This window comes from Aquarana catesbeiana, linkage group LG04 (genome assembly GCF_042186555.1).
Source record: "Aquarana catesbeiana isolate 2022-GZ linkage group LG04, ASM4218655v1, whole genome shotgun sequence".
Taxonomy (NCBI): domain Eukaryota; kingdom Metazoa; phylum Chordata; class Amphibia; order Anura; family Ranidae; genus Aquarana; species Aquarana catesbeiana.
In genome coordinates this window covers 540,983,624-540,997,170 of record NC_133327.1, presented here as the reverse complement: position 1 = coordinate 540,997,170, position 13,547 = coordinate 540,983,624, and the positions used below count along the sequence as shown (strand labels likewise).

At 44.1% G+C, this 13,547-nt stretch overlaps 1 protein-coding gene across 1 annotated transcript in view; it reads right to left on the bottom strand.

The window, feature by feature from the left end:
* SRD5A2 (steroid 5 alpha-reductase 2) overlaps positions 1 to 13,547 on the bottom strand; it is a 169,416-nt gene that overhangs the window by 153,298 nt on the left and 2,571 nt on the right. The window lies entirely within an intron of this gene.

Here is a 13,547-nt window from a genome sequence, read left to right as displayed (position 1 = left end):
TACTGCGATGATAAAAGGTTCTACTAGAGCAAAGTCAAAGGCCGAAGCACTTTCCTCCCCCACTTCTGTCTCGCCTTCAGAATTAACACCTGGATCAGGTTGAGGGGTGGGTGTGTTTACTGCTGTTTCGCCCGAGGGCGGGGTTACTTGGTCTTGGGATAAGGCCAACTCCTGGATAGAATCCTTAATCAGGTTTTTGATTGATTCTATGGACTTCTGATTGTCTCTTTCCTTGTCCCCCGTGGCTTCTAGGAGGCACTGACCACATACCAATTTATCAGGTAGGGCTTGTTTTCCACACACCCAACATGCTTTATCTCCTGGATACACAGGTCTGCGCTGGGAGTCATTTCTACTTGAGGTATGTCGGGGTGATCTCTGACCACTGGGGAAAGCATGGGCCGAGGATGAGTGAGAATGACCCGAGCTCCTATGACCCCTTGATCTCCTACCTGGAGAGTTTCTGTGGGATGACCTGCGGGATGATCCGTGATGTGGGCTATAGTAAAAAATAGAAACAAAAAAAGATGTTTCAACCAGCCCGGGGTGCTCTTTTTCTTTTTTTTTTAAACTTACCTGACTGTTGCAGCCCTTACCTAGTGGTATGTTGAGGATCTTTTTGATGCGGCATTGGACTACTAGGGGCAGCTGGGAAAAAGACAAAAGAATTAAATTGGTCTTTGAAGAAACAAGGTTTTATATATATATATATATATATATATATATATATATATATATATATATATATATACATACATACATACATACATACATACAAACAAACATAAGTATATAATATATTTATATATACATAATAACCCCTCCCCCCGGTACCTTGGCTGGGTTCCATAATACAGGGGAAAAAAGAAGCGGTAGAGAAGACACCTTTTTTAGAGATGTCTCCCTTTGACAGCTGGCCCCCTAATGAAGTCAAGCTCTCCTTTATACCTGGGAGCGTTCTGGGTATACCAAGATGGTTGCCGTTGGCTTTAATGCGCTACTGCGCATGCACCGCAATGTCACGCCGTGACCCCGCCCACCCGTCGGGAAAGCAGAGCCGAACACTGCGCGCAAAGAGCTGCTCACTCCTGAAGGAAGGAGAAAACGAACAGACACACGGGGAACGCTGCTGGAGGTAGCAATAACCTATTATGTTGAAATGTACAAGTATATACATATGAGACATGCCAAACAAGGGAACATAGAGGAGGATGACAAGCTCCTGTTAACCCGTAAAAAGCCCCCAAAAGATCCACAGAAAAATGGGCTCCCATACTTATCTGGCGCCTTTAGCAGCCCAAGTAATGGGACTCCTTACTGCAGGAGAGCATTAACCTGCAACAGTCACACCATAAAGCGGTGAGGTAGGGCTGATCGTGATCCTACAGGAATGAGGACAGAGCAAAGAATACCGGCAGGGGGAAACAACTCTTTTATTTATAGAGTTAAAGTGGTCCTGTGGGTTGGTCGGGGGCGGAGCAACCAACCATTGGTATGCTGCCATGGAGGCACCAGGAAAAGCCTATGTGTGCATAGACACATAGGATAACATGCTGGGGAATTTAGGTGTGGACCTTCAGTTATGGAGCTGGAGGAAGTAATAAATAGAATACCAATGTGGTGACATTGCTGCCCTGGTGCTCCACTGATCTCTAATTACCCCTCTGCTGTGCTGGCAGATGGGACTTGCAGTCCTACACTTATAAATTCGGGCTTCACCTGCAAAGCTGATTTAAATTATTTGAGGGTGTTGGTTGCTGGATGTAATCCTGTTTCTTGTTATACCCTCATTATGGGTGTAACATGAAACACAATAAGAAAGGTGGAATTAGTCTTTATTATAGAAACTACTGTATAAGCAGCCACGCTAACATGACTATAGGATTCGTCAACTTACGGTCCTTAAACTTATAATAAAAACACAACACTGCGTGACATAGGTTTAAACGGCCACAACAGCCCTTTTATTTAACAAATTAATAAACAACAAACAAAACAATTTTAACACCACGATCGGGTCTTTGGGTGTCCTTAAATCACATTTTTGATTATTACCGACCATGTCCTCAGCCGTGTCCCACCCGGCTTGAAGACTTTGCGACTTCCACATTTTGACCCCAGGGGACCTAGCTCCTGGGAGAACCACCAACAACCAACCAGGTGGGAGCGCCATACCCTAAATGGGCCCCCAATTCTTCTACAATCTGGTTAATCCTTGACCCCCCCAAAGACCCCCTGACCCGCCAGCTGCTGTGGCAAAAATGCAAAATATTAAAACATTTTCTATTTTATTTTTTTAAATATACATTTTTTTTAAATTTATTTTATTTATTTGAATGAAACATCAGAATTGCCCCCCCCCCGACTACCCCCTAAACCAGAATACAGGGCGGGAGGGAGGGAACTCTTCAATCAACAGAATTTTCCGGAGTGATTACCCATCAGCCCTTGCACGGACAAAACCCCCTGCAGCTCCACCCTGACCATCTGACCCCTAATACACCAATCAGGTAAGCTACGCCCCTACCCTCACTAACTACTTATTTATTTAACCCTTCCCCAGACCTGTTCCTCCGTTAGTCATGCCAACCCTGCGTCTATTTTTTCTTTTCTTCTCAGACTGAGTCAATGACATACACCTGCTGCTGGATCACGGACATGTAGACAAAGCAAATAAATAAAAGGTGAAAACAGTATCTTTATATGATAGTAGATGATGATAGCCTCATGCACACTGGTTGTTTGTACAGCTGCTGTTTTTGGCTTTAGGCGTTTTTTTTCTGCAGCCGTCTGGTTTCACTGTAGTGTAGTGAGACTGTGTCATTCATACATACATTAGTTTAAAGTAGGGACAGCTCAGATAGTTTCAGTGTAGTGTAGTGAGACCGTGTCAGTAATCTTGACACTAGTGTATAGCTATAGTAGGGACAATTCAGATAGCGTCAGTGTAGTGGCGGTTCAACACCGTCTATTTGATTGCGTTACTGCCAGTTTAACGCCATTTACTTCTGTGTGCGTTACTGCCAGTTTAACGCCATTTACTTTTGTGTGTGTTACTGCCAGTTTAACGCCATATCGTTTTGTGTGCATTACTGCCAATTTAACGCCATATTGTTTTGTGCTTTACTGCCAGGTTAACGCCATATCGTTTTGTGTGCGTTACTGCCAGTTTAACGCCATATAGTTTTGCGTGTGTTACTGCCAGTTTAACATCGTATAGTTTTGTGAGTTACTGCCAGTTTAACGTCATATCGTTTTCTGTGTGTTACTGCCAGTTTAACGCCATATAGCACAGGTGGCAAGCACAAGGCCCACGGGCCGAATCCGGCCCGCCAGGCCTTGTCATGTGGCCCTCTGCCAGGTATCCCAGGCAACGAGAAAACATCCCCCCCTCGCGAGCGGCGTGGCCAGTCAGTCTCCATGAGAACAAGTAAACATCTCCCCCTCTGTGCTGTCTCCGCCTCCACCCCGCCTCCCTCAGCTTTGTCTCAGCCAACGATGCCGCTCTGTCTCCGCCTCCGCCCTGTCTCCCCCTCCCTCAGCTTTTCCTCAGCCAACGATGCCGCCCTGTCCCTGCCTCCACCATTGCCCTGTACCCGCCTCCACCCCGCCTCTGCTCTCTCGCCTCCCCAGTCCCTCCAGCGATGCCGGCTTTTTGCATAGGGGCATTTTTCGTGCATAATGGCATTCTTTGCATAGGGGCATTTTTCGTGCATAGTGGCATTCTTTGCATAGTGGCATTTTTCGTGCATAGTGACGTTTTTCGTGCATAGTGACATTTTTCTTGCATAGTGACATTTTTCGTGCATAGTGACATTTTTTGCATAGTGGCAGAGATTGCTGACAGCTCTTTTTTTTTTTCCCCATCCAGCGGGCTGCGTCCTGAGGGCTTTTTAAGCACTTGTCTTGATGAAGTGTGTGCTGCTTATTTTGAAGTGATGGTGAAAAAAAAACATAACAAAACTGAGTACTGATACTAAACAAAGAGATCCGCCCACAGTGGGAGGTACCATATATAGCCCAATAAACAGGAAACTACTAACTATAGCCCAATACAAAGAGAGGGAGCCACCTATACAGGGAGGTACCAGAGCTGGGCCAGGTAGGAAGGTAGGAGAGAGAACAGATGTGAGGAAACTTGGGGCACATTCCTGACCCCTGCACTGTGTACATAGCGCATTCCTGACCCCTGCACACTGTACGTAGCGCATTCCTGACCCCTGCACTGTGTACATAGCGCATTCCTGACCCCTGCACTCTGTACGTAGCGCATTCCTGACCCCTGCACTCTGTACGTAGCTCAATCCTGACCCCTGCACTCTGTACGTAGCGCAATCCTGACCCCTCCACTCTGTACGTAGCGCAATCCTGACCCCTTCTCTCTTTACGTAGCCCATTCCTGACCCCTGCACTCTGTACGTAGCGCAATCCTGACCCCTCCACTCTTTACGTAGCCCACTCCTGACTCCTTCACTCTGTACGTAGCACACTCCTGACCCCTGCACTCTGTACGTAGCGAACTCCTGACCCCTGCACTCTGTACGTAGCGCATCCCTGAACCCTGCACTCTGAGTATATACATAGTCCTACAGATACAACCGGCCCTTCGAGGGCAACCATACTGCTGATGCGGCCCCCGATGAATTTGAGTTTGACACCCCTGACAAATAGTTTTGCGTGCATTACTGCTAGTTTAATGCCATATCGTTTTGCGTGCGTTACTGCATGTTTAACGCCATATAGTTTTGTGCGTTACTGCCAGTTTAACGCCATATAGTTTTGTGCGTTACTGCCAGTTTAACGCCATTTAGTTTTGTGCATTACTGCCAGTTTAACACCATATAGTTCTGTGTGCGTTACTGCCAGTTTAATGCCATATTTTTTTGTGTGTGTTACTGCCAGTTTAACGCCATATAGTTCTGTGTGCGTTACTGCCAGTTTAACGCCATATAGTTTTGCGTGCGTTACTGACAGTGTAATACAATATAGTTTTATGTGCGTTACTGCCAGTTTAACGCCATATAGTTGTGTGCGTCACTGTACGTTTGGCGCATTATATTGCAGTATATTATAGTGTATCCGTGGAGTGTGTCTGTGTAGTGTGAGTACTAAAATTAAAGTGCACCAAACACCTTTTTACATTGATTAAAGTGCATCTACGTACAGATTTCAACCTCTTCTTTACATTTGCTTATAAGCACTGCCCCCTCCCTCCCAATAATGTCTGAGAGGACAACAAGGAGAGGCAGACGTTCCCTTGGCACTATAAGGGGGCCAGCAACAAATGTGTCCACAGGCAAAGGTGGACGTGGTGGTCAGTCCTCAGGCAGGGCTTAATTTCCTCTGTTTAGTGAGTTTGCCCCTGCTATCCAGCCACAGCATGCAGAGGAGGTGGTGGACTGGCTTACTAAACCTTCATGATCCTCTGTCACACAAGTAGAGACAAGTTTGCAGTCCCCTGCAGTTGCCAGAGTGGATAAACCTGCTTCCTTGTCCACATCTATTCCTGCCATAGCCCCAACATCAGTCATTGAGGAGTCAGCTGAGTTATTTGACCACAGCGTCTGCCACTTGCTCCTTGATGATGCCCAGCCATTACTGGATTCAGATGTTGTTTCTGAGGTTGAGGATGACAGTAACATAAGCCTAGAGAGAGGGAGGAACATTGGTAGACAAATTGGCATTCATGTTACCCAAGCCGCAGCGTATTGCCAATTTGTCTCCAGTGGTAATAATGAAGATGGAGGAGATGGAGATGATGATGATGATGAGGTCACTGATGCGACTTTAGTGCCAGATAGAGAAAAGGAGGAAACTGAAGGTGAGGCGGCACAACCCCAAGGAGGCCGACATCAAGAAAGAGTAGAGAGCAGCCACCCTATTCCATCACATTCTGCAGCTGTTATCTCCCGGCCCACTCCCCAAAGCTCAGCTGCCTGAGCCTTTTTCAGCACATCTGCAGCAGATCGCACTGTTGCTATCTGCAAACTGTGTCTCAGGCACATCAAACGTGGCAAAAACACCAACCATTTGGGTACCACATGCCTAACAAGGCATTTAACGTCCAACCACTCAGCCTGTTGGCAAGAGCATTTAAAAGCCACAAAAATTGGGTCAAAAGTCTGTCCCTCCTCTTCCTCCTCCTTACCCACGTCAGTCTGCCCCTGCAATACCGAGTCATTACCTTTCAGCAGCCTCCACTGACAGGGATGATGGTATAGCACAGGGTGTCCCAGGTCCTAGCAGCACATCTGCCAGCAGCACACCACCAGTTGTACACTGTAACCGGCAAATTTCTCTGCCCCATCTGCTGCAGCAGAAAAAAAAATACAGTCCCTGCCACCCACATGCCCAGCGTCTGGATGCAAGCTTGTCAAAGCTGTTGGCTCTCCAACTTCTGCCTTTCAGCCTGGTGGATTCTGCCCCCTTCCGTGAATTTGCACAATGTGCTGTACCACAATGGCAGGTTCCCAGTCGCTACTACTTTTCATGTAATGAACAATATATGCAGCGCTAGCAACTAATTTTATAGTGAAAAAAATATATGTTGTGCGTTGCCGCTGCTGTAAAAAAGTACCAGTACTTAATATATAAAACAAGATAAATACAGCGCTGGCTATATGGATAGACAAATAATGTGCAGTAGCATTAGAACCATATAAAATTGATGCAAATGCTAGTCATTGTAAATGCCAAAAAATGTGAAGAAAATAAGTGAAACCAAAATAAATATGGCGCTGGCTATGTGGAAAAAACTCTGTGCAATGATACCAAGATCATATACAATTGATACCTATTATTAAGGAGATACACAATATAGGTACCATGAGAAATAAACCATGTGTGTTGACAAAAACAATCCCAATAATCAATACTGAAAGCAATCCTTCAGCCTATGATGAACAATCTGTCACCTGATATGCTGATATTCGATGGAGACAAGAGAGATGACTCTGGATCATAGTTCCTACGATGTGTGCTTCAGGTTGCAGGATTTTCATAATCACCCATGTAAAATGTAAAGAAAAAACACTATGGTGAAGTACTGTGGAGACAGGATGTCAATTGCGCATAATAGCGCTACTCACAAGAAACAAGTGGTGAACAGGCATTCAGAGAAACTTAAGCGTGCGTTCCACGGGGACAGGAAGCAGCGTCACTGGTTTAGATTTAAGACGTGAGCCGGATATTACGTTGACGCGTTTTGCCCCTCCTCCAGGGTGTCATCAAAGACAGCTGTCTTTGATGACGCCCTGGAGGAGGGGCGAAACGCGTCGACGTAATATCCGGCTCACGTCTTAAATCTATGACGCCCTGGAGGAGGGGCGAAACGCGTCGACGTAATATCCGGCTCACGTCTTAAATCTAAACCAGTGACGCTGCTTCCTGTCCCCGTGGAACGCACGCTTACAGCGGTGAACGCGGAAGTTTCTCTGAATGCCTGTTCACCACTTGTTTCTTGTGAGTAGCGCTATTATGCGCAATTGACATCCTGTCTCCACAGTACTTCACCATAGTGTTTTTTCTTTACATTTTACATGGGTGATTATGAAAATCCTGCAACCTGAAGCACACATCATAGGAACTATGATCCAGAGTCATCTCTCTTGTCTCCATCGAATATCAGCATATCAGGTGACAGACTGTTCATCATAGGCTGAAGGATTGCTTTCAGTATTGATTATTGGGATTGTTTTTGTCAACACACATGGTTTATTTCTCATGGTACCTATATTGTGTATCTCCTTAATAATAGGTATCAATTGTATATGATCTTGGTATCATTGCACAGAGTTTTTTTCCACATAGCCAGCGCCATATTTATTTTGGTTTCACTTATTTTCTTCACATTTTTTGGCATTTACAATGACGAGCATTTGCATCAATTTTATATGGTTCTAATGCTATTGCACATTATTTGTCTAACCATATAGCCAGCGCTGTATTTATCTTGTTTCATACTTTTCACGTAAGGCTATTCCATCTCTCTACCATCACCTGGAAGGGAATGTTCTGGGATCCTTGGGCAAGGCAGTCACCCGTAAAATCCACCTTACTGCTGCCACGTAGTCCAGCAAGTATGGGCAGGGACGATATATTTAGTTCACATCACACTGGATAACGCTGCTTGCAACTCGAAAGGATGCAGGACAGGGCTCACTTCTGCAGCTTGTTGTGCCCCCACCATACAGCTCGTGGTGATTATGCCAGACCTGTGAGCTCTACCTCCTCCTCCACCTCCTGGAAAACGTCGATTTGAGTCTTCTGTTGGTCAAGAGAGGAGCATTGGAGAAGGGGTCCGCCTAAGTGAGGCATTTCGGAATTTTTTTAGTCCTCGCCACCCAGGGCTGTCAGCTTCCACATCCCATCAACAGCGTCTGCATCACATGGTGGACGATTACCTCGGGGCCAAAACAGAGATGGAGAGCTTTCCAGCTGACGATCCACTGACTTACTGGGTCATGAAAATAGACCACTGGCCAGAACTTGCCCAGTATGCTATTGAGTTGTTGGGCTGCCCTGCATCCAGCGTGCTTTCAGAACAGGCATTCAGTGCTGCAGGAGGTTTCGTTACTGATCATAGAACGCGTCTGTCCACAGACTCCGTGGACCGTTTTAACTTTTATAAAAATGAATCAGTCCTGGATTACCAGCTATAAAGCCCCAGATGCCGATATCACTGATTAAGTCTTTTTGGGATGTGGAATCTCTGCAGGACTTCGAGACTGCCTAGCTTTGAGGGCGTTCAATCATTTCATCTGGAAGAATGTTTTTGGTATAGGTTTCATGGGCACAATTAACACCCAAAGACTGATTTTTCAGCACCTGTTTGACAGGTGCATATCATTGCATTTTTTTTAGAGCAAGGCCAATTCTCGCTTTCATCAAGAGTACCTCTATAGGGTTACGGTGGGAAGGCGCCCCCACACCAAAAGAGTAATTTTTCTGTACCTGTTTGACAGGTGCATATCATTGCAGTTTTTTACAGCAAGGTTTTCATCAAGATTACCTCTATAGGGTTACGGTGGGAAGGCGCAATTTTTACGCACCCGTTACTTCTATCCAAAATGAAAGTGACACCAGAATGTATCCAAAAAAATCTCTAATCTTGTTCCCAGTGTACTACATTGTGGCCTCATCATACTCACTGGCTCCCCAGCTGTTGCTGAGCAAAATAAAGGCAGCTTGCAGGGAAAATGTCTTTTTTTTTGGCTTTATAAATGCAATTATTTCTGTAGCAGATTCTAGACATGGTACAGATCTGCCACTTTACAGGTAGACTAAGGCGACCCATCAGGCACTATATTGGAAGGATTTTTTAATTTTTATGCTTTCACTTTAAAAATCAAAAAAATAACTGCTCATTTAAAAATGACGTTTTTCACAAACTTTTTTTTTTATTGATACATGTCCCCCAGGGCAGGACCCGGACCCCTATAACCATTGTATGCCCAATTACTTGCATATAAGCCTTCAAAATGGACACTTTTGATTTTTGATGTTCGGGTCCTATTGAATTTAATGGGGTTCGTTATTTGGGTCCGAACTTTCGTGGCGTTCGAAAGTTTTGGTGCAAACCGAACAGGGGTCCGTCCGGCCCATCCCTAGTTGCTACCCACGGAATAAAGGCTCAGGTACCACTTTGCCAGCTGGTGAGTTCTACTGAAACAAAACCAACATTTGATTCTTGGAATTTAGACAAAGAAGGCTTGCAGCTCCAGGTGAGATGAGGAAGCCTGATGGATGTAGTGGGTGGCCGCCTCGGCTCGCCTCCGCAATCAATGTGTAAAATAAGAATAGGCTGCACACCACGATTGTGATCTAAAATCCTTTATTGGGACATCCCAGAGTGACACCACAAGACCAGAGTGCTCGGTAGATGCGTTTCACGCAATTATAGGTGCTTAGCCACGCTTTTCACATATTTATTTGTAAAAAAATGTGAAAACTATTTATGTCTTTCCTTCCACTTCACAATTATGTGCCACTTTGTGTTGGTCTATCACATAAAATCCCAATAAAACACATTTACGTTTTTAATTGTAACATGACAAAATGTGGAACATTTCAAGGGGTATGAATACTTTTTCAAGGCACTGTAGTGCCTTTAGCCCTTCTATATGCTTTGCATGAATGTCTACTGAGGGCATTCTTGGAGCTAATAGCATGACATTTGATTCTGATATTAACACATCTTTAGTTACCTCCCTTTAAATGCCCACCTAAGTATAACCCTATTCTAGCTCATTCGTTGTTACTCTGGGATGGTATAAAATACTCTGGGAAATTGATTTCTCCTCACCTACCAATAGTTGACATACTTCGCTGCGCCCTTTTTTTATCAAGCTTTGAAAATCGCTACCTCCTGGACCAACCATGGCTTTACCACCATCTACTTTATGCTATCTCCCTCTGGACTCAAATCCTTCCAGCAATCCTGTGACTCACAAAATTTAATTGCGGGAGCAATACCATTATCTTGAAATCCAACAATACAACTAAGTTAAATCGTTGTTGAAAGATAAGTTTTTCCTTCTCCTCGACAATACTTTCAAGCAACAGTCATGTTCCCCTACATTTACTAGAGCTTCATATCTATTTTTTGTGCTTCAATAACATCTTCTGATGCATCTAGCCCCATGTTATACCAAGCCCAGTGCTAGACAGAATTAGGACAAACTACTGTATATCACCTGAAGACTGGCAGAAAATATGAATGGTGGCTGCCAAAAGCTCAAAAAATGTGTTAGCCCTTGAAAAGTCTTATATCAGTGGTATTCTACTCCAGTAACCTAGCGGAATATATTCCCAGTTATTTGCCCACTTGTTTCAAGGGCTGTTTGGAAACTGCCACGTTGACACATATGTGGTGGACCTGCCTCTGTGTACATAGGACTGTGGATAAGAGTATACACTTTAATTCTCTATTTACTTGTATTCTGTCCCTTTTAAAACAAAAATGTAAGTCTTAAAGTGGTTTTAAAGCCTTATGCCGCGTACACAAGAGCGGACTTTTCGACTGGACTGGTCCGACGGACTGAGTCTGGCGGACAATTCGACTGAGTGTGGGCTTCATCGGACCTGCAGCAGACTTTTTCGGTCGAAAATCTGACGGACTTTAGATTTGGAACATGTTTCAAATCTTTACGTCGGAACTCCGCCGGACCCAGTTCCTATCGAAAAGTCCGCTCGTCTGTATGCTAATCCTACGGACGAAAACCGATGCTAGGGCAGCTATTGGCTACTGGCTATCAACTTCCTTATTTTAGTCCGGTCATACATCATCACGTACGAATCTGTCGGACTTTGGTGTGATTGTGTGTAGGCAAGTCCGTTCGTTGGGAAAGTCCGTTGGAAGTCCGCCAAAAGTCCGTCGGATAGTCCGTCGGACCAGTCCGGTCGAAAAGTCTGCTCGTTTGTACGCAGCATTAGGCTCGGTTCACATATGAGCCGCATACGGCTCACAGCAGGGGTCTGGTGTGCGCTGGTTCACTGTTTCAGGTCCGATTTCAGCCGGAATTTTGGGCTGAATTTGGACCTGAAACGGGCCAATTCTGCGAATTGGACCCCACATCCAATTTGCATGGTGTGAACCCAGCCTCAAGGTAACTTTAATGCATTCTCTGCCTTAAGGTAAAAAACTTCTTCTGTCTGGGATCCCCCAGCCCCCTTTATACTTACCTGAGCCTGATCTTGATCCAGTGATGTGCACAAGAGCAGCGTCTCTCTCCCCTCTCACAGGCTAGATTGATAGCAGCGGGAGCCATTGTCCGTTAGAGGAGTCTTCCTCTACTCGTGGCCATAGCTAGTGCAGGCTGTGAAAAGTGTATCACAGCCGTTTTTTTTTTTCTGCAATGTAAGCTCCCCCTCATTCCCTCCTACATCAAACAAGGTCCTTTCCTTGGTTAGCTAGTAGCCACGGGCTTGCATCTTTGACATTTTTGGTAGCACCTGTAAAAATGTTAAAAATGCAAGCCCATGGAAACTAGCTAACTGAGGCGAGGACCTTGTTTTGTTTGGTGTAGAAGAGAATGAGGGGGAGCTTTGCACATATATTACTGGCTGTGATACACTTTTCACAGTCTGCACTACCTCTGGCCACCAGTAAAGGAGACTCCACTTCAATATAACTAGATGAGAACACACGAGAACACATGTAATCTGGAGCACTTTAAGGGTTGGGGAGCAGCCTAGCAATTAGCACACACTTTTGGGATTCCTCAAGCTATCGTACAAACTAGAATCCTTGTGTTCATCATTCTTCCCACTGCCCATGCACACCAGGCACATGACCTAAGGTAGCTTGCCACCACCTAGCAGTTTGTCCTCTGACTGGTCTGCTAGGCAACCATGCACACACACACACACATCTCTGTCTGGCAGATCTGCTAGCTTACAGTCTAAATGCAATCTGCCAACACACAGTACAATTGCATACAGATCAGCGAAGAGCTTAGACCAAGCACATAGACACTACAATGCAACAATCTATCCAGGGATATGAGTCCAACCTAGTCCCATTCTTTTCCTTTGTTTCTATTTCATGAGTCCAACCTAGTACACAGATGCCATTTATTAATTTTATGCTTTAATATCCTGAAGGTGGGCAGTGTATAAAATATGTACAAAGAAAAGAATTACAAAAAATGCTAAAGGACATACAAAACGGATGATTTTCTGTCCATGTATACCCAGCTTTTTCTATATCTACAAGGATATAAGAATGTCTATAGCATCTTGGTGTCAATATTGGTCTACAGATCTGCTCTTTCCTTTCAAATTCTAATTTGGGAACATCTGTTTACTATTGATTACTGAATTAGGAAAATACTCTATCTTTAATACCACTGAATTCAAATATATCTGCAGTCACACTGATTTTACAGGTTATGCCACATCTCAGCTTTTGTTAAATTTACCCTACATCTACACTTATGTTACCGGGACATTCACTTCTATTTAAATAGCCCACTTACTGTTGAAATGATCTCAGTGGTATATGGCATCTCCTGACTACTGGTTCAGCGTTTCCGTGATATGCTGTGACACTTATTTTAGCAGTGTTTAAACCTAATATGTTTTGTGGGTATTATTTTAACAAACTTAGTGTGTTAATATGGCCAGAAAGTAATACAATGAAAGTAGAAAATCCCAACTTGATCTAGTTCTGTCAATTCAGAGAACAACACAAATTCTACAGTGTTTGATAGGAAATGAAAACGGTTTAAGCAGACATGCTGTCCTTGAAAACACGTGTGCTGTAATACAGAACAATAGTTGAAACATTGTTTTGTGGGTATGGAGAGTTACGTCAAATATTTGCTGAACACAAAGCTTGGTTACTCAACTGTATATAACCAAAAAGATGAGTAATTTCAAATAATCCTTATTGATATAATATACAAAGAGTAATACTGGCTATACACATGCAATACAAAATCTTTGAGAAAAATAATTTCACTCTTGAAATAGTTTGACCAAATAACAATCGTGGTTATGAAAAAGAAATAAACAGTCCTTGTACAAAACAACTGAATATGAAAATC